This window comes from Pongo pygmaeus, chromosome 5, assembly GCF_028885625.2.
Source record: "Pongo pygmaeus isolate AG05252 chromosome 5, NHGRI_mPonPyg2-v2.0_pri, whole genome shotgun sequence".
In the NCBI taxonomy this organism is placed as follows: Eukaryota; Metazoa; Chordata; class Mammalia; order Primates; family Hominidae; genus Pongo; species Pongo pygmaeus.
Window position 1 is genome coordinate 147,388,123 of NC_072378.2, and position 26,368 is coordinate 147,414,490.

The window sequence follows — 26,368 nt, forward strand, 5'->3', positions numbered from 1 at the left end:
TGCGATTTTTGCATTATCTGCCCTAATTATTTCCTCATAACACTAAATAATCTCTAAAACTCAATTTTAATGGCTGCTTATTATTCCATTATTCATTCATTGCAATTATTTTAAATAACCCTACATTATGGACATACAGATCAAGTCCAATCTTCAAAAAATAATAAAGCAATGCATAACTTTACTCCCAAACCTTCTTGAAGAGCTCTAATAATTACATTAAAATACATTTCTTAATCGAAAGATAAAGATACTTTACAGTTTTTGATATATATAATTAAACCTCTAAAAAGCTGATAATAATTTATAATTTTGCCATCTGTTTTATCATTCTCTTCAAACACTGAGCATTAAACTGTATGAACATTTGCTAATTTGAAGGGCAGGCAATGCTATCTTATTGCATTTTAATTTGTACTTCTTTGGTTACTAGTGAGGTTAGAGATTCTTATATTTATGAATTATTATATTTCTTCTTTTGTAACTGCTCTTCAAACTCTTTTTTCTAGTGGGATATTTATCTTTTTCAATAATTCATTTGTTCATTCAACACATTTATATTGAGTGTTTATAATGTGCCAGACAGTGGGCTAGATTGAGGAAAAAGAACATTGTGGAGGTGGGGGGAGGCCTGAGAGACAGATAGCTTATTGGTTTCTGCGTTTATGGAAAATTATATTCATTTTCTCATTAATTTACAAAATCTATGTGTTAAAGAGATCTTTTTATTTTATGTACGGCAGCTATTGTTTTATGAAACTTCAAGGAGAAATCATCTATTTTTTTTGGAAGGGGTGGATATATACTTTATCCCAAAAATATCCAGCTATTTGTTTCATTTGCTTATATTTTTACTCTTTTTGAGTCAATTTTTCATTTGTATTGTATTTTGATATATGACACAAGGTTTTAGAATTAATTATTCCCTGAATGGTAATTAATTCTTGCAGTACCATGTATTAATGATGTGTCATTTTGTCATTGTTTGGCAACTCATATTTATCATACAGTAACATTTCATAAACATCAGGCTCTAGGCTTTCTATTCTGTTCCATTGTTCTGTCTTTTCTTAGGTCAATGTCACAGTCTTCATTAAAATTTTATTATATGTTTTAATATATGACAGTGGAAATCCTGGCATTTAAAAAAACTGTTGGCTGTTTTCACTATTTTTTCTTTTTTTTTAAATCCAGGATCACTTTAAGACCAAACAAACCAAAAATTTCCCTTTGGCATTTTGATTGAAATTGCTCTAAGTTCCCTCATCTGTCAGATGAGGTTTCACTCACCTCTATTCTCAGTTGCTAAGCAATTCCTCCTCATTATCTTTTACTCCACAGTCCCTTAACATAAAGTCCTCACCTTACAGGACCACATTAAGTGGATCTGCCAGCTCAGGTCATCTGTCTGAAACTCTGTCTCATAAACCAGGAGAGATCTGGACCAAAGAGGAAGTTACATAGAGGTCAAAAAAGAAAAAATGAAGACTGAGTTTCAAGTCGAAATTTGAGGTCCAAATTAGCAGTGTGAGTAGGTTTAAATATCAGGGTACATAAAAATCTACTTAAATTCTTTCCTTTTTATTGGTTAAAATAATACAAAGCATTTTTATATGTTTTATTGCAAATACAAAGTGCTTCAGATATTTTATAATTATTAACAGATTTGTTGCCTAGCTTGGTCCAATATAGCATTGTTCCAGAGAACAGAAATATGTTTTCTAACATTCTTATTTGAAGTTAATTATAAGAGATGCATTGGGTTCAGGTAGCCATCTCCTATGGCTTTTCACTACGGACATCTATGTAAACTTTAGTTCTTCCTGGATTCTCTGCTAGTCCACACTGCTCTTGTTCTAGCTTTCTCACCTGCAGTATTTGCTACTTACTTTAGTCATCTTCGCATACCTGCTTATCAAAGACTAGGCTTAAGTACAGGATCACAAGCAAGCATATGTATAGCTGCCTTGGAAAAATTAATAATAAAGTGGTTTGAGTTTTCCAGAGAGTATCAGCGGATAGGAAACCATCTTCACTTCCTATGAACCTGGATAAAACAGGATATTAGATTGCTACATTTATCCAGTTATAATCCATAACAGCTTGCTTAAAACTTTTTTCAATTTATTCCAAACAACACAACTCACAAAAAGCCATGGAATCCATTAAGTATTCATCTTTTTCTCTCTTGGCACTTAAAAATAGGCCAAATTTCTTACTCAAAGGTCTAAAGAAGCTTTATATACACGTTTGTTTTGTTTTCAAGAACTGGGCTGAAGCATATCAGGTACCACTTAGGTAAAGAATTCAAATTAATTCCAATGGAAAACAAAGGCCTGCACAATCTGTCTGTGGAGTACAGGACAAAGGCCCTGAGACCTGAGTGAGAGCAAGAATTCTGCCCAGCCATGTGAACAGGCAAATGCTCAATGAGTCCTTCTATGTGATGCTATGTACGTTATGTGTATTGATCTCAATCGTATCCCTCTTTTTTTTTTTTTTTTTTGAGACAGAGTCTCGCTCAGTCACCCAGGCTGGAGTGCAGTGGCACGATCTCCACTCACTGCAAGCTCCACCTCCGAGATTCAGCCATTCTCTTGCCTCAGCCTCCCGAATAGCTGGGACTACAGGCCCCCGCCACCACAAGCAGCTAATTTTTTGTATTTTTTAGTAGAGACGAGGTTTCACCGTGTTAGCCAGGATGGTCTCGATCTCCTGACCTCATCCTAGCAACTCTGCCCCTTTGCTCATCATCAATGAGGCTAGCATTTGAAGGCTCCTCTGCAAGAGTTGAAGGACTATCCCAGGGACTCTCTATATTTCCCTGGAAGCTCTTACAGTAGCACCAGGAAACCTAGCCCCATCCCAGAAGAATCATTACACTAGAGATTCTCCCCTGGGTGTCAGGGCTTGAATATGCCCCTCTCGTGGCTCTGAGAGGCCCTTTGCAAATGCAGTTGCTGAAAAGATGTGTGTAAGAACGGAAGTTTCCCTGGGAATAGTGCACCCACAGACTCACAAGGGGCCAAGTCCAGAAAAGCAGCATGAACCCTGGAGGCATTGGACACCAGGCCTATAGACGCAGCTGGCGTTGGTCAATGGGTTTTCAATTCCGAGTAGGTCTTCTTCAAAATTCTCTTTTCCAGACCTTTTGAAATACATTATTGTTTTCTCCAATTTCAAGTAGCAATTACTCTATAACTGGATATAATTTCATTTATATGTAAATGGCATTATATTTTCATTTGTGTTTCAATTGAAGCTGAAAAAATTTACTATGTCTGACTGATTAAAAACTAAAACATTGGGTGGAATGAGTCTTCTTTCATAGACCAAAGATGGAATTCTAAATTATATTTATACTTTGCCATTTAATGGCATGATTATATTGAGACATTATCTAAAATGTCTAGAGTTTTCTTGCTCAGCAAATTTTTAGTCTCTTTTCCTCATTAAAAGCTCTTGAACTCATTATCTCATATTTTCTATTTTCTCATCTCATATTGATAGAATCATCACACATTTTCTTCATGATTTCAGGAGATTGCTCTTTTCAGAACAGACATATTTAATGTAAACTGTACCTGGACTTCATGGAGACATTTACTTTTGATATTGCTTTACTTATGTTAAAAATAATTTTAAAAGTTTTTAATTTTCCCTGGATCCTTTTCACGGAAAATTCTCATTCCCTTGGTGTGATATTACGGTAGAAATTGTCAAACCTGAATAACATGGAGACTCCAGTGGTTCTGTGTACAGAGTCATGCAATTAAAATAGTTATAGCATGGTTTCATTAAGCAGATACTCAAGAACATATGATTAAGTTAAACCCTTTTATGCAATGAGTCAATTTAACATTGGTGACTTGAGTTTAATGTTAATATAAGCAGTCTAAATTTAACTTTTACAATAAGTAAAAATATATCCAGAAGTTTATCTGGAAATCATAAGCAAAAAATAATTAATATTTACACAGTTTTTGTGATATTGCCAAGCACTTTATGTGTACTTCTCCATTAATCCTTACAACTTTAGGTTAGATACCATTATCCGCATTTCACAGATGAAGAAGCTGAGGTACAGGAAGGTTGAGTAATTGGCCCTAAGTTACATAACTAGCAGTGCAAAGTCAGGTTTCAAACTCATGTCACTTGACTCCCAACTCACATTATTAACCAGTGTGCAGTAATGCCCCTAAAGCTTTTTCCAAGTAGTGTCCCATCCAAGTGTTGACCAAGAGCTGCCCTTGCTAAACTTGTACTGCCGGATGAGTTATGACTAATTTACAGAGCTATGCAAGATGGAATCCACAGAAAGTCTCACAGTAACACCCTAAGCTACTTCTTGCTTATAATGTAACTGACAGACAGAAAGTTCTGATTTAAGATTGCCAGATTTAGCAAATAAAAAAATGCAAGATACCCAGGTAAATCTGAATTACAAGTAAACCTAAATTTTGACATAATTTTTAAAAATACATATGTCCGATGCAATATTTTAGACATACTTAGACTAAGAAATTATTTGTTGTTTACCTGAAATTCCAATTTCACTGAGTGTCTTATATTTTATCTGGCAACACTATCCTGGGTTGAATTCATTCTCAAATGTTGTCCACTGAACTGGAAGAGAACACCCACGTGAAAATTTGGCTTTCTCATCTTGAGCCAAATGCCAGCGTGGCCCCAAGAATTATTCAGATTCCAGAGTCACCTGCGGCTTGTGATGTGGTCACGGCCCTACATCACCACTCCTCCCAAGCCAACCACCTCCTCAGGCCCAGTGCACTGAGCAGTGTGACTTAATGAGTTGAGTTACCAGAAACCCCTCTTTCCAAAAGGTTTAATTAATCTGTTTATATGTCCATTGAAGCCTGAGTCACAGAGGGTAGAGTATTTGGATGACAAAGTATCAGCAAACATTGTCACAAACTCCCAGTGGTCATTCTTACTCCCACTGTATCCTGGTCTCTAATCCAAAATTTATGAAAACATTCAAAACTTCATGTTGAAAAAAGAAATGTTGTTCTTATTCTACTGCTTTCTGGGTGTTCATTCTCAGTCATAATATGTAAAGACCAGATGAACAAGGTCTTTGAACACCTGAGGACAGAATTTGGTCTTGGATGCTTTGTATCTGACAGCCTTTCAGCTTACACTGGGGATAAGGCCAAAATGCATGATTCCATGTGAAATTACTGGGTGAGCTTCCCATTACAGAGTTCACAGTGGCCTTGAAAAATATTGTCCTTTGAGGTACGCCAGGTCAAAATCATGCAAAGTGTTATTTAATTGATGCATTGAGTTTAAAAGCAGCCAACTCTATCATATTAGCCCTGTGTTGCTCACATCAGCAAGTGCTCAATAAATAACTTATTGACTGATTGACTGAGGGGATATTGGAAAAAAGTACTGAATAATTCTCTTTGCTACATGACCAGATGTCCTCTGTAAGGGTGAACACAGCAGGGCACAGCAAAAACAAACAAACAAACAAACAAACAAAAAAAGCAATCAGAGGAGCTGCTGAAAATTATTCAGTGAGAGCAAAAAACAAGAGAAACACATTATCTGCATTTCATGCTGGATGCATAAGCATTTGAAATGGAGTTGTCACAGCAGTAAGAATAGAGAAAACTGCCCAGGATTGGGAGTTTAGAGACTTGAATTTTGGCTCTCTGCCAATAACCACACGTGAGGCCTTAGGATAGTTAATTTATTTTCTTTCTGGAAGTTTGTCTAAATGTTTTCTAAGGTCACTTCCATTCTGTAATTTTCTAATTTTTCTTCTGACTCAGGTTTTTATGCATTTAAGCATCAGAAAATATTAGCCTTCGGACTCTTCTCAAGTACTGATATGTTGCTTTTATTCCTCAGCTTTTCTAAGCAGGTTACATGGTTGAAAAATGTGCTATCAATTCCTTATGAATATCCTAGCCCTAAGGGAGTTCAGCTAATTAGGTTAATCAGCATAGCCCTAGTGTTGTCATACAATCAACCTTTCTTATATTCATTCATTCTTTTATTCAGTGAATATAAAAATTTTAGCCAGTACATAGTTAATATTTATTTAGAACCCACTACATGCTACTGAACCAGGCATTGGTGAGAAGATCCCTACTCTCAAAGGGTTTATAGTCTAGTTAGACAAACAGGAAAGTAAACAGAGAATTTCAACCAATTGTGTTAAGTGCCATAACAGAGGAGTTGGCAAAGAGTTGTGGCAGTCTAGAGGGAAGGTGGCCATGTCCTAACTAAACCAATCAGGGGAGTCCTGATATATCAGGTTGCAAGAAGAAGTATTCCAAGCAAAAACCATGAGGTTATTCTGCAATAATACATACAACTAATATAGGCTTTATTGGAAAGGGAAGCTAAAGAGGCCAGGTTTGATAGTTTAAAAATCCCAGAAGGAAAAGAGAAATGAGGAATAGAAATAGAAAAAAAATCATCGAAATGTATAAAATAAGTATGTATGTTTGTGGGGCAAATGTTTGTTGAATGGAGGTTAAGAACGGAGCACTGCCCTGTGGAAAATCATAGTAAACAGCACACACAACACCCTGATCTTCCACAGGCAGGTCTCTGCAGCAACACATTCTGTTATAGCATCAACCAATGACAATGTATTGAGTTTCTCATTTTCCCTGCTACTAGTTCATCACAGGCTTACTTTTCATTGACCTCAAACTAAAGTGGCCCTCGCTTCCCCAGTAAGTACTCTCCACTGTGTAATCCTGTTGATTACAACTTGAAAGCACCTTGTCTATCCATTTATTTATTGGCTTTGGACTTGGAAAAAAATACAGTTCCTTCCTGAGGTGAAACATTTGACTTCGTGTTTCCAACCTTGAAAAAAGGGTTAATTTCTTGTGGGCCCCAAACCTGTCAGTGCCTAGGGACAGTGTTTGGCATATCAAAGTCTGAAATCTCACATAGGTGTCTTGGATCAAGAACCATATTTTCTCCATATATGGCACTAACCTTCACAACCTCTTATATTTCCAGTGGCCTTGTGACCCTTCAGTCAAAAATGGTAGAATTTATTTCATATTTGTATTACATTTTTTACATTAAAAAGCACTAAAATTGGCTCCTAAATCCTAAAGAAACTTCTTTCTTTCTCTACTAGAATGAGTTAAGGTGCTGGAATAGAAACAGATGGAAAAAAGAGATATAATTAGGAATGAGCAGAAATTGCGGCTTTCTTATTTGTATGGCATGGTTCCTTTCACTGAGTATAATATATGAGCTTCAGTGTAATGTGGTCATCAATTTTAATTTTGCCAGCCTTTCATTTGATGGTTGCTGCCATTCCCATCCTAATCTTCAAAGGGCACAGCCAGGATAATTATCACAGCTACTAGATCTTTCCCCTGTAATATCACTGAATCTTATCAACCTATTTTCCTTGAAACTTGGGATCACAGGTAGAGAGTTACTGCACTCACTCTGACAATCACCTTTCTCCAAAAGCACAGATTTTAGAAGGATCAAAATTGCAATCACATATTCTGTTATATAACCCATTTCAGACAAATATTCTATTCTAGTCCACATTTAAATGGTTATAGCCCGTAGGATTGCATGACCTTGCCTCTGCTTAGTCAAAGCGGGCTTTATATTTTCAATTGAGACATAAGAAAACATTCTCAAACTTAGCCATTTTATTAAAAAATCTCACTGATGCTTACATGTTTCTCCTTTAAACAACTGTCTCATATGCATATAAAAGCCAGAAATTTCCTTTTTTCCTTTAAGGTTGCACTTTTCACAGTGCACACAAGACAAGTTAATGCAGGAATTAGTAGTTAGTGATAACATTCATGAATAAATGTGATTCTAGTCAGTTTTTTAGTTTAAGAAAAGTGTTTTTAACACAAATCTATCTGGGTGGTTTTGCTAAATTACCAAGTTCAGCCAGTGGATATTTACAGTTTCAGAGTCCACTTGACATTCCGCAAGAAATAAAAACAGTCAAGGCATTTTATTTTAAATTGGGCTGGTAGTAATTTCCTTTTCTCTAAAATTTGAAGAAATTTACATAGTGTCTAAATATAACTTTATCATCTGCAAACTGACTTCCCCTTGGGATGGCAAAAGACACAAGTGACTCCAACCGTTATTCCAATGAAGTTATGAAGGAAAACTGTGCAAACTGAGTTCTTGGTTTCTTACAATAAAGTTGAAGCTAAACAGACAAAATTTCTATTTTAGCACTCTTGCTGGCTAATTTTCACTTTATTCATTATTTACAAGACACTGTTTTTCTCAACTAATTAAGTTACTCATGTAACTCTTAATGGTTCTCATATATATAAACATATGCATTGCATCATTTGTACTTCTGAGATGAATTCATTAGCAATTAATAACTGTACAAAATCCTCACCTAAATTCATACTCCTGTGAATGTACTTGACAACACATGCCACACAGTTCAGTTCTTTTTAAACATGCTCAGATACATGCACACATACACTAAGAGTTTATAAATAACAATAATTATTATAAATAATGGCATTCGGCATGATAACCAATTATTTTCTGAATAATCAGTGTCCATTAATATTCTCACAGATTATTGTGTTTACAAATCACTGAAGACTAACATAATTGCAATATTCAGAACAGTAAGTTCATAGGATGAGTCCCCAACTAAAATGTTAAGCCTCACAAGTAAGGAATGGTTATTTCTGCTCACCACTCCATCCCCAACACATAGAACAGCACCTGGATTATAGAAGAGGTTTTTACAAAATATGCATTCATTGTTAAAAAATGAATGAATAAATTTTCTAGAAATAAGTGTGATATTATTTTCCTCCTTTTTAAGTTAATAGCAAAGCAATACAAAGATGGATATATTTTGGATGAAGAGAAAACGTCAATTAGGCCTACACAGTAGCTAGATGGCCAGGATTTAAAGAAAATACTTCTGAACTCTTTTACACCACTGGTGATAATGTAAATTAGTACAGCCTCTATGGAAAAAGGTATGGAGATTTCTCAAATAACTAAAAAGAGAACTACCATTTGATCTAGCAATTCCACTACTGGGTATCTAACCAAGGGAAAAGAAATCAATATATCAAAAAGACACCTGCAATGGCATATGTATTGCAGTGCTATTCACAATAGCAAAGATACAGAATCAATGAAAGTGTTCATCAGTGGATGAATAGATAAACAGAATGTGGTGTATATACACAATGGAATAGTATTCAGCCATAACTGGATGAAATCATGTTGTATGCAGCAACATGGATGGAACTGGAGGTCATTATCTTAAATGAAACAAGTCAGTCACAGCAAGACAAACATTGCGTGCTCTCACTCATAAGTAGGAGCTAAAAAAATTTGTTCACATGGATGTAGAGAGTGGAGTGATAGACACTGGAGACTCAGAAGAGTAAGGGGTTGGTGGGAGGATGAAGCTAAGTTGTTAATGGGTACAATGTGTTTTACTCAGGTGATGGATACCCTACATACTCTGACTTTAACCACTATAAAATCTATGCCTGTAATAAAATTGCACATATACCTCTTAAAGTTGAATACAAAAAAAATTAAGTGAACACATCCCCTTTATAGAAGAATCTGTAATTACCTAAATGTTGAAAAATCCCAATGATTTGCAGTCACTGAAAAACCTTACATACAGCAAGTTGCAGTAACCAAGGAGACCACTGTGTATGAATTTACACAAGGGCAGAAATGAGTCCAGGAAGGACATGAAACCCTGCATCTGAGGACAATATGTTTATCTACTTAGATCTAATGATCACAGACATCCCCTTGATTAGAAATGGGGAAAAGCATGCAGTATGTCTGGTCCATGGGAAAATATATCCCCCAGGCAGTGTTAACACTTGGCCAGCTATGCATCAGATCCATTGCAATGGTGACACCCCATTTTCTCTATTATGCTGAAAACTTGTGAGTGCTACAGTCTTTTTTGTTGGGTGTAATCAATATTAAGACAAGATGATGGAAACATGGGGTATGTTCTAACAAGACAACTTCCTATCCAAGTAGTTTATGATATAAAACAAAGAACTAGATGTTCCTGTTTATCCTGCTTACCTGTAGCCTCGCCTAAGTCAGAAGTGTGGGTGAGGCTGACTCTGGAGGTCTGAACTAACTCTCTAATACATGGCTCTTCTCATTTTATTGACACTGCTCTAAGACTCTTGCTCAGAGTTTTGATTTGCTAATAAGAAATTCTAAATGGCTAAGGTCCACCTTTCCAATTTTTTATTAAATCAGATAACGTCTGCTTGTGGACTCAAAAATTGTGATCCATCACTACTAAAGATTCCTACTACATCTTAGAACATAAAGGCAAATGGGTAGGAAAGAAAAGAAAAATAATGATAAGCAAAGCTAAATAAAATGGAAAAAAAGCCAGAGATTTCACACCTTTGGGGTTTTTCCATCCTCCAAGCTATTTTTTCTTGCTAACTCTGCCGTTTATTCATGGATGTTGTGTTGTTGTCTGTCTGGGTGATTTACACAGTGCTGGTCGTGCTGCCAGCTCTAGCGTCATCTTCCCTTTGACACACAGCCAGAAAGGTGTCACTGGAAATGCTGAATTACTGTACATGAAAGACACAAAGGGAAGTATGAACTGGGACATCCAGTCTAGAAGAGGGAAGGCTAAAGAGAAGGTACATAATGGTATTCAGACAGGTGCAAATGCCTGCCAGGCCTGCTGAACTCTATGTTGAGTCAAGACTGAACTATACAGAAACCTGACAATTTTATTGATGAACATGACTTTAGAATTTAATCTGACCTAACATCCTCACTTTACAGCTAAGACATTGATGTCTGAGATACAGCCCTAGTGGGGCTAACCTACAAAGGAAATCAACGCGCTGAACTAACCTGATAATCCACAGCTAACCTGCAAAGGAGATCAATGCACTGAGGATATGGCTGAACTGACACTTTCTAGGTCTATTTTCCATTATGCAAGATGATTTTAGGTGGTACAAAAGCAGAGTATATTTTTAAAGTTACATAATTCTTTTTATATATATTCTGAAAAATAACATGACCACATAAATTTAGTGATATAAAATTTCCTGTAAGTAAAAATAAATGAATCCTACAAAGTGCCAAAAACAAATGGCTCTCTTAGAAATGTGGCCTAATGGCTTTGATCTTTATTGTACCATCTCAACCACCTCATCAGAAGTACAGTGAGGGTGAGGTGGATGCAACTGGAGCTTTTATGAGAGATCAACAATGGGGGAGCTTTTCCTATCATCAGAGATTTTATTTTCAAAAGAAATCAGGTTAGTCACTAAGGTTATGGGAATTTCTTTGGGTATGTCCCTGGAAAAGATTAAATCCAGTCTTCCTTGAAACTATGAGAAATGAGATGAACTCTTCACATGGTATCCACATCCATAAGCATCTGTGACTATTTAGAAAGTGTAAAAACTGATAATGCCCCCAAAGCAATAGCAATGTATTTAATACCTAAAATTTATTATGTGGCAAACAAGTCAGGCATAAGTTAAGACCTCAGATTATCTCAAATTCTTATCACTGCTTTGGAGTTGGGTAGCAGTGAAACAGGAAAGGAATAAAATTTGAAATAATCCAGGTTGGCTTTAATTTGGGGTGTGATTTTTATCATTATTATTTCTATAAACTATGTGGACCAACATTCCCTCTAAGTCAATGGAAGTTTTAAACTACTATATTTCAACATTGAGTCCCAGCTGTTTTGTGGTTAGAATGCATAGAAGAACAAGTTCATCAGAATTAGGTCTTGTTTCTTTTACCAAAGCTAAGCTCAATCTAGATACAGGTAGTTGTGGCATATTTGGAGACATGGCTCTACAAGAAAATCAACTAAATGGACTGCTTCCTACCACTGAGGGTGGAAAGAAACCTGGTAAATTTGGACCACACCATTTTACGGAAGCTGTAGTGTCTGTACTACATTCTTAAACCAAACTTTTTCTTCAGATGAAGAGATGCTATGGTGACATTCTGCCTAAGATTCCTCCCTGAGAACTCTTTAAGCTTGATCGAATTTAATGACTACTTCTTATAAAACAGTATTTGATGACTGATTTTCATGAATGAATACAGGACTTTGATTTTTTGCAGTCCTGAGATTGATAATGGGTCTCAGGAGACTTTCAGTTACTCTCAGAATAAAACTATTGGTACGGTTTGGACCTGTGTCCCCACCCAAAACTCGTGTCAAATTGTAATCCCCAACATTGGAGGTGGGGCCTAGTGGGAGTTGATTGTATCATGGGGATGGATTTTTCCCCTTGGTACTATCCTCACAATAGTGAGTGAGTTCTCCAGGGATCTGGTCATTTAAAAGTATATAGCACCTCCCCTTTCTCTCTCCCTTGCTCCTGCTCCAGCCAGGTAAGACATGCCTGTTCCCCTTCACCTTCTGCCATGATTATGTTTCCTGGCCTTCCCTTCACTTTCTACAATGATTATAAGTTTTCTGAGGCCTCTTCATAAGCAAAATCCACTCTACTTCCTGTACAGCCTGCAGAACTGTGAGCCAATTAAACCTCTTTTGTTTATACATTGCCAAGTCTCAGGTATCTCTTTATAGCAGTGTGAATACAGACTAATACAGAAAATCAGTACCAAGGAGTGGGGCATTGCTATAAAAATACTTGAAAATATGAAAGCAGCTTTGGAATTGGGTAACTGGATGATGTTGGAAGAATTTGGAGGGCTCAGAAGAAGAGCGGAAGCTGAGGGAAAGTTTGGAACTTCCTAGAGAGTTGTTGAATGGTGGTGACCAAAATAGTAACAGTGATATGGAAAATGAAGCCCAGGCTGAGGAGGTCTCAGATGGAAATGAGGAACTTATTGGGAACTGGAGTAAAGTTACTCTTGTTATGCTTTAGCAAAGCACCTGGCTGCATTGTGCCCCTGCTCTAGGGATCTGTGGAACTTTGAACTTAAGAGTGATGATTTGGGGTATCTTGTTGAAAAAATTTCTAAGAAGCAAAGCATTCAAGTATAGCCTGGCTGCATCTAACAGCATACATTCATATGTGTGAGCAAAAAAAAAAAAAAAGACCCAAAGCTGAAACATATTTAAAAGGGAAGCAGAGCATAAATGTTTGGAAAATTTGCAGCCTGGCCATGTGGTAGGAAAAAAAAAAAAAAGTCCATTTTCAGGGTGGAATTTAATCAGGCTGCAGAAATTTGCATAAGAAAAAAGGAGCCAAGTGTTAATATTCAAGGCAATGGGGAAAAGACCTCAAAGGCATTTCAGAGTCCTTTGCAGAAGCCCTTCCCATCACAGGCTGGGAGGCCTAGGAGGACAGAATGGTTTTGTGGGCCAGACCCAGGCCTCCACTGTCCTGCATACCCTTGGAACACTGCTGCCTGCATCCTGGCTGCTCCAGCTCCAGCCATGGCTCAAAGGGGCCTACATACTCAGGCTGCTGCTTCAAAGGGTGCAAGCCATAAGCCTTGGCAGCTTCCATGTGGTGTTAAGCCTGTGGGTGCATAGAATTCAAGAGTTGAGACTTTGGAGCCTCTGCCTAGATTTCAGAGGATGTATGGAAAAGCTTGGATGTCCAGCCTGCTGCAGGAGCAGAGGCTTTAGAAAGAGCCTCTACTGGGGTAATGCAGAGGAGAAATGTAGGGTTGGAGGTCCCACACAGAATCCCCACTGGGGCACTGCCTAGTGGAGCTGAGTACAAAGGGTCACCATCCTCCAGACCTCAGAATGGTAGATTCACTGACAGCTTTCACTGTGCCTGAAAAAGCCACAGTCACTCAACAGCCCTTAAGAGCAGCTTCAGGGCTGAACCCTGCAAAGCTACAGAGACAGAGCTGCCCAAGGCTCTGGGAGCCCGCCCCTTTCACCAGTGTGCCCTGGATGTGAGACATGGAATCAAAGGAGATTATTTTGGAGCTTTAAAATTTAATGACTGCCCTCCTGGGGTTTCAGACTGCATAGGGCCTGTAACCCCTTTATTTTAGCGGATTTCTCCCTTTTGGAATGGGGGTATTTACCAAATGCCTGTACCCTCATTGTATCTTGGAAGTAACTAACTTGTTTTTGATTTTACAGGCTCATAGGCAGAAGGGACTTGCCTTGTCTCAGAAGAGAGTTTTGACTTTGGAGTTAATGATGAAATGAGCTAAGACTCTGGGAAACTTTTGAGAAGGTATGATTGTATTTTGAAATATGAGAAAGACATGAGATTTGGGAGGGGCCGGAGGTTGAATGATATGGTTTGGATCTGTGTCTCTGTCCAAATCTCATGTCGAATTGCAATCCTCAATGTTGGAGGTGGGACCTGGTGGAAGATGATTGGATCATGGGGGCAGATTTCACCTACAGTATTGTCCTCACAACAGTGAGTAAGTTCTCCTGAAATCTGGTCATTTAAAAGTGTGTAGCACTCTCTCTCACTCTCTCTCTGTCTCTCTCTGTCTCTCTCTCTCTCACCATGTAAGATGTGCCTGCTTCCCCTTTGCCTTCCACTGTGAGTGTTTGTTTCCTGAGGCCTCCCCAGAGCAGAAGGTGCTATGCTTCCTGCACAGCCCATAGAACCATGAACCAATTAAACCTCTTTTCTTTATACATTACCCAGTCTCAGGTATTTCTTTATAGCAGTGTGGAGAATAAACTAATACAACTATCAAAATCCAAAAATTCCTATATGGTCAATTCTCAAGAAAAACAGTTGCTTTTTAAGATTTATTCCAAGTCTCCTGACATAGGATATGCTCTCATACTATTTTTTTTTAATCCTCCCACCTCAGCCCCTCAAGTAGCTAGGATTAGAGGTGTACACCATACCACGATGCCTGGCTAATTTCTTAATTTTTGGTAGAGATGAGGTTGCAGTATGTTGCCCAGGCTGGTCTCAAACTCCTGGGCTCAAGGAATTCTCCTCACTCAGCCTCTCAAAGTGCTGGCATTATAGGAATGAGCCACTGTGCTGACCTTGTCTTTTATTTCTTTGACTTGACACTAGTTGACATAGTTATGCACATAGACTTCAATTCTGCCTATGAATGTTATCTGTTGGGATCTTATATCCACAATTTCTGAATACTGGAATGCTGTAATTTTTAGTTCTTTGGTGATCTCTTTCAGTCGTGTGGCTTTAACTACCAACTACGTATTGTCAGCTGGCAGTTATTTGCCCAGCCAGACCTCTTTCTTGAAACACAGACCTATATGCAGTTGTTCATGTCACATCTCTACATGTATATCAGACATTTCAAATTAACATGGCCAATAAAATGGCCAATATCCATCATCAAACCTGCTCTGCCTGAAGTCAGCTCCATCTCAGTTAGTAGCAATGCCATTCTTCCAAATTATAAAACCCAAATCTGTGGTTTTATCTTGGAATCATTTCTCTTATATCCTGAATTCAATTTTTCAGCAAATCCTACTGGCTTTGTCTTCAAAATATATCTAGAATCTGAAAACTTTTTACATTTATTGCTGGCAGGCTAGTCTGTGTCTCTGTTATCCCTTGCCTGGATTATTCCTATAACCTCCCATTTAGATCCCTTGCTTTACTCCTTATACCTTATGATCTCTTCTTACTCTGCAGTACTCAGAATAATCCTTTTAGATATACCATGCTCTTTGCCTCAATCTCTTTAATGATTTTCCATGTCATTCAAGGTAATATTCAAAAATCCTGCCATGGTCTAGAAGGTTCTACATGATCTATCTACAAACTCTGCCCCCAACAGTTCTTCTCTGTCCTGTGACTCTAATCATTGCTGGGTTCCAGACATGACAGAGTATAAGGAAGGAGAGGAGAAATAAATAGATCAGAATCACAGTTAAAGTGTTTAGATTCTGTGAGGCTTTTCCCTCAAGAAAAGGTTTTTGCCTGGCTCATTTGTTTTGACGGGGTAAGCTTGGTTGTGAAGAAAGCAACACAGCTTCCAGCCACAGCAACCATGCACACTTTGCCTCCTACCAGGACAAAGACTGATTGCTTTCATCTTTTGCATTGCAGAATGCTAATGCCATACCTAACACATAGTAAGAAAATTTAAAAATGTTCATTAAGTGTCACATTGCTAGAGAACATATAGTTCTTTCAATATTATCGGCAAATAGTTTGAAAAATATCACAAAGGCATCTTTATCAATTAATGATATACCATACTTAATATTGGCTTCCATTACACTCATGCTATATACGAATGCTTTCACTAAAAACTCAACATTCCCAGGGCTGTTAGTAGTTTAAGGTTTCTCTGCAATTACCAGGACATTTGATGCCAAGATATGTGAGCAGTTTAGTGACCTCATTTCTAGGCTTCATGCTAAGAATTTCTGAAAAGGAAACATTCTTAATATGGCCATTATTTGTGTAGCACCTACACTTTATGTATTTGAATTTATAAGTAGCTTATTGGTAAAACTTTCTAAGCCTAGGCATCTATACCTTAACAGATATCCAAGAATTTATTATTTCCCATACTCTACTGACTCAAAAGAGAATTCTTTCCTGCATGTTAAAAATATTATTTGTGTAAATAGCTACTCCTTTAATTTATGTGACATGAAGTTATGCAAGCTTTTGAGTAGAAACTTCCCCTAAGGCAATTCAAATGTCAGATTGAGGAGCATATTAGGGAGTTTCAGCAAGAAATATCATACCCAATGTGATCCAGCATCAAGTCATCTAAGAAGCAATAGTAATGGAATGGTATTTGAAAAGGTGGTGCAGTTATGGAATAGCATAAACATCTATCATTTTATCAGAATATAAAAGCCTCTTTATAAATTTTAACCTCCAATCATCACTGAATGGTAATGGTCAATGGGGTGCCTGCAATATTTCAACAGTTTCATAAAAATAGCCACAGTTTGAGAATGGTCTGTATATAAAGATTTTATGATATATATTTAGGTCCTCAAGACTAACAAGAACATATGCTTTGTTTGTTTTTCTTATTTTTCTTTTTCTTTTTTTTTTTTTTTTTTTGTGAGACGGAGTCTCGCTCTGTCACTCAGGCTGGAGTGCAGTGGCGTGATCTCGGCTCACTGCAAACTCTGCCTCCTGGGTTCACGCCATTCTCCTGCCTCAGCCTCCTGAGTAGCTGGGACTACAGGCGTCCGCCGCCACGCCTGGCTATTTTTTTTGTATTTTTAGTAGAGACGGGGTTTCATCATGTTATCCAGCATGGTCTCGATCTTCTGACCTCGTGATCTGCCCACCTCGGCCTGTTTTTCTTATTTTTCATGTGCTACTAACTTATTTTCTTCCAGGTAAAATAAAATGAACGCAAGGAAGCTAAATGGATAATCTGACACTTTTCAAAAAGCCCTCGAAATGGCCATTTTTATCACAGCTTCCATCCGTACCATTCCTTGCATGTATTATTTTCTCTGTTTCTAATACTTTTGCATCCTGTCCAGAGAATTTCTATGTGTTCTTCAAGGATTAGTTCAGGTGCCAATCATTCTCCTGCCTTCTCTGAGGAATCGCCCATTGCAGCCAGCACTAGAGAATCAATCTGCCTTTCCCTTTACGTTTTCCGAACTTAAAGAATCTCTCATAGTTTTTGGTAATATCCATCCATACCTTTCCTATTTGACTGTGACCCTCTGGATGCCAGAGACTATATCTTATTTACTTCCAAATTCTCAATGCAAAGCAAATCAAATATTAAGCAATATTTGGGATTTGAAGGAGTGAAAGCAGCTAACATTGTAATGTCTTTAGATCAGTTACTTAAACAAAGCTTTTCTTTCTCCCACAGAATCTATCCTCTGCATTCCTGAATCTCCAGTGAAATATCATTGTGTCCTCAGCTGTAGTCAGAATGCCTCAGCCGATGAGCATGTCATGCTCACTGTGCATTTTCTGGCATCTGGACTGATACTGTTGTCCAGAATTCTCTGTATGTGGATTGTGAAGAGCATTTATAGCAGAAGCTGTCTTACCAACGTTAGTAACAAAGTACGTTTCCTCAAAGTGGAATCATCCTACCTGTTCTTACCTAGAGTTCCTCAAGCAGAATCTCATCCTCATTGAGACATGCAGAAAACATAAAGGAATCATAAGTAGCCCCTTTCCCACCTATTATTTTAAATGACAAAACTACCTTGAACCAACACTATTCAAATCACTGCTGTCCTCAAGTTAAGGCAACTCTTCAGGTGACCAAGGAAGCTTGACCAACCACCATGCTCCCAGCACATACAGCCTCTAAAGCATTTCTTTTATAAGCATTGATCACAAAGGGCTAAAACACTAAAAGAATGGCACTGACTTGAAAAGGAGTGAAAATGAGTTTAACAGGTACAGAAGCTCATTTCACTAACCTCAAGAGCATTACATAGTTTCAACAAATAAACATGCGTAGTAACATGGTTCCTTGATTTGGTATCCCTGCTCCAACGGAATCATTTGTAGAGGCCACTAAAACAAGTATTTTGGCAATAGAAAGGAACAGTGGCAATGGCTTTAAAACGCCTACAGCAGGAAGCAGAGAGGGGATCTCTGGGTCAGGCTTCAAACTGTAGATTCGTTTTGTTGATGTGGCTGTTGTTGTGTTATGTTATAATTCTATTAGATTTGCTGGGAAGGAGAATACTGAATTTGGGGATGGGTCTTCATATGCTGATACTTATCACCACTGACACTTGAGCGATTTAACACATTGGAAATTAAGTCTGTGTTTCAAACCCTCTGCACTGTGGAACTAAGTGTTCTCAGCTTGTTCTGTTTTTGCCTTTGGACCATTTCATTTTGAAGACACACTTGAGGAAGATGATAGCATTAATTTAGCTAACAATATTCATTTTGTTTTCATTAGTTGTTTTTGTAGTTTCATATTTTGATGCATGATCTGATAAATGCATAATACCCAGAGGGTGCCTCTGTTTGTATTAATAACAGGAACTCATTCACACCTCATCAATGATAGAACAGCTTAGCTTCCCTGTCAAAGGAGCATGAATCAGAAATGTTCATGAGAAAAGGAATATTTGTAATGCAGATGGAAACTACAGGGAGAGTGGGGATGAAGTGAGCAGGGAGGACAAGTAAACTCTGAAGTGCAAGGCACTGCTTGGGGTTAATAGCTGTGTATTCTCTAAACACCTCAGTGACTTGGGCAAGTTACTAAAGCACTCTAAATCTCAGTATTATTATCTTGAAAGTGAGTGAGGGTCTGTTTTATCATTAAAAAAATTATTCTATAATTGTATACTTATATACATTGAAATTATAATTTTATAAGCTAATTTGTTGAGCAATGATGATCCTTGTGATTCCTTAACAGAAAATTGTATAAGCAAGGATTATGTAATACAGGCAATTTTTGGAGTCATTAAGTAATAATAATAACTACCATTTATTGGATGATTATGGTGGGAATTATGTTTTCCAAATGCATGTTATATGATTAAATGATCACCACCATGCTCTTAGATGGGTATTTCATCCCTGCTTTAAAAATTAATATTTTTATTTTCAGATGGTTTCATGTAACCTTTCACACAACTAGTAAATGGCAGAACCAAAAGTCAAATCCAGGACTCTCAGACTTTCCAACATATGCATTTATTCACATGACCTCTAAGTTAAATTCCAAAGCAGTCATATTTATAAAGTTTCATCTTTCAAGTGCACACTGCAATCACGTTTATCTCTATGCAACAAAAGTGACGCACTGTTTTGTTGTCAGCATGAATGTTTATAATATAAAGATTCACTGCTGTCCTACTCTATACAACTGATAAAGCAAGTCAAAACACATGTAGCTTTACAAATAAAGGCTTTGGGCAACATTCTAAGAACAAAAGAATAAGTATTTGAATTTATTTTGCCAGTAATTTATGAGTGGGCTCAGAATGCCTGTATCCAGAAAAAATTATTTATACTTCTGTTATTATCTTTAGCATATTAAATGAAATCATCTTTACCTGTTTGCTTTCCTTATTAGATTTGATATTTCTGAAAATAAGGGAGTAAGCCTTACTTATCTTTAAATTCCCAATATATAACACAATGTTACATACAGAATACACAATAAACATTGACTATATATAACTTCATTAATAAGCATTTTCCCAAATCTAATTTACTCTGAAAATTTACCTCAGTATCTCTTCCTTTGTGGGTCTCTGAAAGATGAAAGTTAAAAAGTAGATATTTAATTTTGTTCAAGTGGGAGGAGAAAAGCTGAGACAGAAAAACGAACTGAATATTGAAAGTGTGGTTAAGCATCCACACTAAGGAGGAAAGAGTGCTATCAGCATCAACTAGATTCAACCAATAAGACAGGTAGCCTGAAAAATACTTCTAAAAATGTGTATATTCTTTATCTGATATAATTTGTAGGAGAAAAATTCTAATAGTATTTTCTAACAGTGACTTATATTGGCTTCAAGTACTTTACCCAACTATACCAAAGGGGAATGTGAAAAGTTAATATTTTAGACGTTGTTAAGATCCAGATGACCCATGGAGAACTGAGCCAAGTAGCAGCTAAAGGAATTTGGTGCTAGAAGACAGAATCAAGCAATTTGGTCTTACATTTTGGCAAGAAATCATAAAGATGTGAAAAGACACTAGCATTAAGAGTTCTGTGGCCTAAGTAGCATCTTTTCCCTTGGTGGTCCTCGAGGACAGGTAGAGCATCTTGCTCTCATTCTCCTTATCCTCCTTACTTATCAGAAGCCTAAATAATATCCCAATGTAGTCATTCATATGGAAAAGAAATCTGTAATTACCCCAGGATAGACATCTCATATATTTAGAGAATATATCCACGTCAGTGGCCATGAGTCATACCAAATCAAGGGCAATAACTTTTTAACTATGCTCTTAAAATGATGTACAAAAATAACTACTTTACTTAAATCCCCATTGAGTCCTTTTGTTGTCTTTGAATGCTGATTCAGACGGATTATTTAGGGTTTAAAATCTTCAATGCCTTATCTCCTAGTCTTTCTCTTATTGTTTTGAATGGAATAAAAAGGAAATCTGCATCATATTGCCAGGGACTCACATTAACATGAACCATCTTCTTTTCTATATAAATGTTTCTTTTATTAAAAAGGAGAATAAAATCAGTCTGTTTTCTGCACAATGGGAATTTTGGGTTGGTGCAAAATTGATTGCCATTAAATGGCAAAACTGCAATCAATTTTGCACCAACGTAATAAGACTCAATAATGATTTTTGCATACAATAATTTCATTTTAAGTGATAGTGAAATCATTAGCTAAAGTGACTGTTTTTGTATTCCTTCTGCTTTCACTGTGTCATGAAACAGGCTATGTACTTGATGGTGTCTGAGCTTGTGAAAATCAATGAACAAAACTTTTGTGGTTTCCCTTCAGTTTCTCCCTGCCCCAGATCCTTTCTCTACCCTCTGATGCCTTTCTCTGTGCTCCACACTGACCCATGTTCATGGTACCAGCCAGGCCCACTTCTGGCTATTTCCTATGGGTCCAGCCCATGGGAGGCTCTGGCATGAGATTGGATAAAGCAGGGGAGTAAGAGGCTGGGGAATTTTTCCCCCCTCCGTCCCTGCTTTGGGGCAGTGCTTCTCCACAACCAGAGCTTCTGCTTCACAGCTCTTTTGTACCAATCAGTTCTCAGATTCTAGGACCACCACTTTTCCCTGCTCCCCTTTGGGCTAGTGGGTAGTATCAGCAACCTACTATTGCTCCTTTCTGAGTGTCCTAATATCCTTTGTTTCCTCACCCCATAAATAATTCCTTCATTAAACTCTCTTCATTGGTATGGATTCTGTTTCTCACTAGGCCTCACGGATACAATTGTGAACTTGATAGTAGAGCAACTTAAACCTTTCCATTCCAATCCCTTAACTCTGTTGAAGTGTCTACAAAAACATAATCTTTCTTCTCTTGGTATAATTGAGGCTGGAATGAAACAGTTCAACAATAATGTTGGGTTTCTGTAGCCAGAAGGGATGTTTAACCCTGGTAATCAGAAAGCATGGTAGTATTCATGAATTCTGTACACTGAAGAACCACTTCCCTTGGGACCCACTCTGGAGCCACCCTTCTTGCCAAAAGGAATGTGGTATCATATCTTTTCTTATTGCAGGGAAAGCAGAGACTAGATACGGCAGTTCATACAGCTCTTAGACAGCCATATGGGCATTTGAGGCAAAACTAAAAGTCAGTAATGCTGATCCCATCTTGATTTAAATTTTTGATATTTTTTAAACTGAGGATTTTTTGCAATGATTTTAATTGTTAAGTATATTATGTTAAAATTGATTTGTCTTGATTACCGAGATTTGGATGTCCCCTTCCTTTTGCACCCAAGGTGTCTCAGTATCCTCCCCCTAGTCAAGTTCCTCTTAGAGGGAGACAGAACATTTAAACCTCTCTCATATTGAAAGGGAGCCACAGCTAGGTTATGGTGAGTGATTAAAGATGTGAGCTTGGAATTTAGACAGGCCTAACTCTGAATGTTAATCCCACCACTTACTGGCTGTTGCCTTGGGCAAGGTTCTTAAGGTCTGTCTCTAAGCCTCCGCTTCCTCCATTGCAAGATGAAGATAATAATGTAGGTCAACAAATGTAATCTGCATTGCAATGTCCAAAATGTTCTTAGAGCCAAAAGACTTTTGGCACAAAAGCATTTGGCACGTTTGGCATACATTTGACACAAAAGCATCTGGTAGCAGATCCTGACCGAACTAAGATAAATCAATTCATAGCCTTTATTTATTCCTCTTATAAAGTGATTATTTATGGGGTGCTGCCTCAGACCCCACTGGAGGTGGTACAAATTAAATATGTGGTACATGCACTACGCAGCTTGACTGAAATCTGAGAGTTCTGAATTGAAAAATTCATATGACCCTGAGGGTTTTGGATAATTACTGTGAACCTGTGATAGCTCTTCCCAGGGATTCAATGAGATGATGCGTGAGAGCCAGGGCACTTGGTGAATGGAAAATTGAGTCTTTCCCAGGACCCTGAAAATCTGAAAGCAGAGATTTGATTCTGGGACATCCAGGCCCTGACACTGCTTACTCCCCTGCTGAAGATGAGATGTTGCAGACCCTGACTTGGGTTCAAGAGGCAAATAGGTTGTTAGACAATTCCATCTAGAAAATGAGGGACACCCTGAATATCAAAGGGCAGTGCCATGTCAAGAAAGACCCTTTTGTGTACCTTGAATGGACAGAGCCTCTGGAAGCTGTGGGCTCCTGTTAGATTTTGGGGGCAGCCCAGGAAGCTATGCTGAGATTCGCAGCATCTGCTCTTCTCCTGTGTAGCCACCTCCCTTCTGATTAGGTTTGCATCCTTGGCTAATTAGATCAGGAACCTAATCCAACCTTGCAGTACGTGTGTGTGTGTGCTGGGTGAAGGGGGTCTCTTCCTGTCAATCTGTGACCTGGCTGAAGCACTGCAGTGCTCAATAAACATTGTCCATTAATGTCATTTTAATCATTATGAGTTGCTAACCGGCAACAGGCATTTTTCAGAATTGAAGCTTTCTTAGAAATCAGTTGACTTACAGTATCATCTTTGAGCAATTGCAGATGCAGAGACTAAAAATTTCGCAGTAATCATGAATAAAGCTTGATTGAAGAAAGTGAAAATGTCATCCCAGTCTGGGACAGGATATGAACTGTATCAGCAGAACATGAATGATGAAGAGACATCTAGACTGGACCATAACAGAGACAATTCCCTTAATGATACATGACTAAAGACTTTACCAATTTCCAGTAAGAGTCAGAAGTCCATCTCAAAGTCTACTTTATATTCTTCAGAGTTCCTTGTTTTTAATTTTGCCTAAATAACTTGAGAGAACAGTATAGATTTTTTATTCCACAGCATGGGTTTAGACATCTCATTTTTTTAATTGTCTGTTCACTGTCTTCAGAAATAGTTTTAGATAATTAATCTGATCACAGCCTCCCTCTGTAATTTCAATCAGAACCTGGTGCCTAGAATGGGCAAAGCAGACTGGAGCCACTCTTGACTGTAGCCTTGAATCTGGGGAAGCTACCATGGAAGGAGAGCCAATGACTGAATATACTGGCATTGGGCTTGCTGATATTAATGAAGAGTGTGTATACCCCCAGAATTCCCTGACAAGATGGGCGAAGAAGCAAATCACTTGACTTCCTGTGTCTCAGTTTCCTCATTTATGAAGTTAGTAAGTTGCACTAGAATATCTTTTTTTCAAACTTTCCTTTTGCAAAAGTCTTCCCTTATATTACTTTTTAAACTAGAAATTCCAAAATATGACACAAAAATAGAGGCTTTCCATGTGAAGTAAGAGTTGAGGTGCAAAGGTCCTGTTTTATTCCTATGTTGTCTGTCTTTAGAGAGCGCTTAAGACTCTGAAGGGTCTTATGAGAATCAATGAGCCAGATGGTTTCCAATAATCCTTTCTGCCCTAGCATTCCCTAATTCCAAAAATCTATGATTCTAATGGCTGCATTTTACTAGGTGTCTAATTTGTGCAAGGCTTGAATTAAGCATTTTGCACACAATATCTTATTTAAGCTTTAGAAAAACTTTACAAGATGGGGACTTTTTATCCTCTTATACAGATTAAGGAACTGAGACTCTAGAATTTAAATAACTTTCCTAAGGTCACACAACCAGTAAATGTGACTCTAGGATTCAAGCTCAGTTCCGCTGACCCCAAAGTCCATATGCTTACCGGTGTGTCTGTCAAAGGATCCAGAGAGAAACACTAGCCTGCTGAAATAAGTAGTCTGGCCTGAAACTAAGATTGAAAAGACTTGGGCTTCATACTGGTGTTTTTTCCACTCTATACAAGAGCTTTCTCCTCTTCCCTCTTCTCCCCCCATCCTTCTTCTTCTCTTTTCTCCTTTCTTCTCCTCCCTCCAAACCACCTCTCTAGGACTCCAGAAATTTATACAGGAAACAAGGCCACTGACAGCTGCCAAGTTTCACAACTTATACCCTCAGAATCCAGACAGAAAATTCCCAGAGCATTTCCTAGGGGCAGGTGCCCGTTTCTGGACCATTCTGCCATGGCCTCATTCCAAGGGGCAGAGTAAAGGTATAATACAGCTTTTCCTGCTACAGCTGGATAGAGAGAGGTGGAGAGGCACAACTACCCTGAAGAAAATGTTAGAAGCTCGGTTTATTTCACAGAAAGATGCAACTGACTCAATAGAAAAAGATGCCTCTTGTTTTTATTTTCTCATCAAAACACCTAATTATTGAGTACTTGTGTTTATCAGGCTGCATGAAGACATAAAAATCTGGAAGTCCAAGAATGTGTTTTTTTCTAGGGATTTCCACTCACTACTTGGACAGTGTTGAGAAAATTACTTCTCTCAGTAGTTCAGTTTGCTTGTAGGTTGGTAATGCTGTTTACTTTTTGGGTTTGGGGGTTTTGATGTTTAGGTACAAAATAAAAGGATCATTTCAAAATAGTTCTCAATTACTAACATTTTCTACCTTGGCAGATCTGTCCAGAAAATATTTCTAATGCCAAATATAAAATCAAGCATTGGGGGAATCAAAACAGAAATGCTAACAACACTAATAACTTTCACGTGTAGTTGCTTGAGGGTTTACATTGGCCCTCTCTCTATGACTCTGCAGGACAGTTTGTCGTCCAGATGTCGTTATGTCATTATTCTTTTATACAAGGAGGAAACACATCAAGAGGTTAAATAACTTGTTCATAATCACACAAACGACACCATGGGGCCTTGAACTTGGGTCTCCTGATTTAGAATCAATACACCCTGGACATTTGTAACAATTTCCCTGGTCATCAAAGACTCTTGATTTTAGTCATTGTCATTTCTCTGCTGTTGGTTCCTAGTTCCAACTAAATGAATACACACTTGATGCTATGGAGGTCTGACAGCCACGTTCTTTAAAGCAATTCACTCAGCATTTTCAGGTGGTGTGATCAGTGGTAGCACCTACAGAAATGCAGCCTCCCTTGTGTTAGAGCATCAGTGTACAGCTACAGAACTTCCAGGGCTGGTCTGCATGAAAGTCTGTAAAGGGAAACTATGAACACCTTATTATATTATGCTCATTGTAGCTCATTGAGTTTTATAGACTTGGGAGCAGGGAAAAAATTAAAAAACCAAAAGTAGGCATTGCATCTTATTTGTAATTTGCTGTTTTCTCTTCTCCTAGTCACCTCTTTTAAACTAAACAAAAACGTGTATCTCCTTCTAAACCAGGTTACTTAACCAGCATACCCAGTGAGACTGCACCTTGTATAATGAATTCTCTGCTCAAAATGGTCCTCATGGTGCAGTCATTTCAGCTTCCAGGAGAGAAAAATTAGCCTTAGGCATTTTTAAAATTTATTTTAAATCACTTCAGTGTTAATAACTACATACATACATAAGTCAA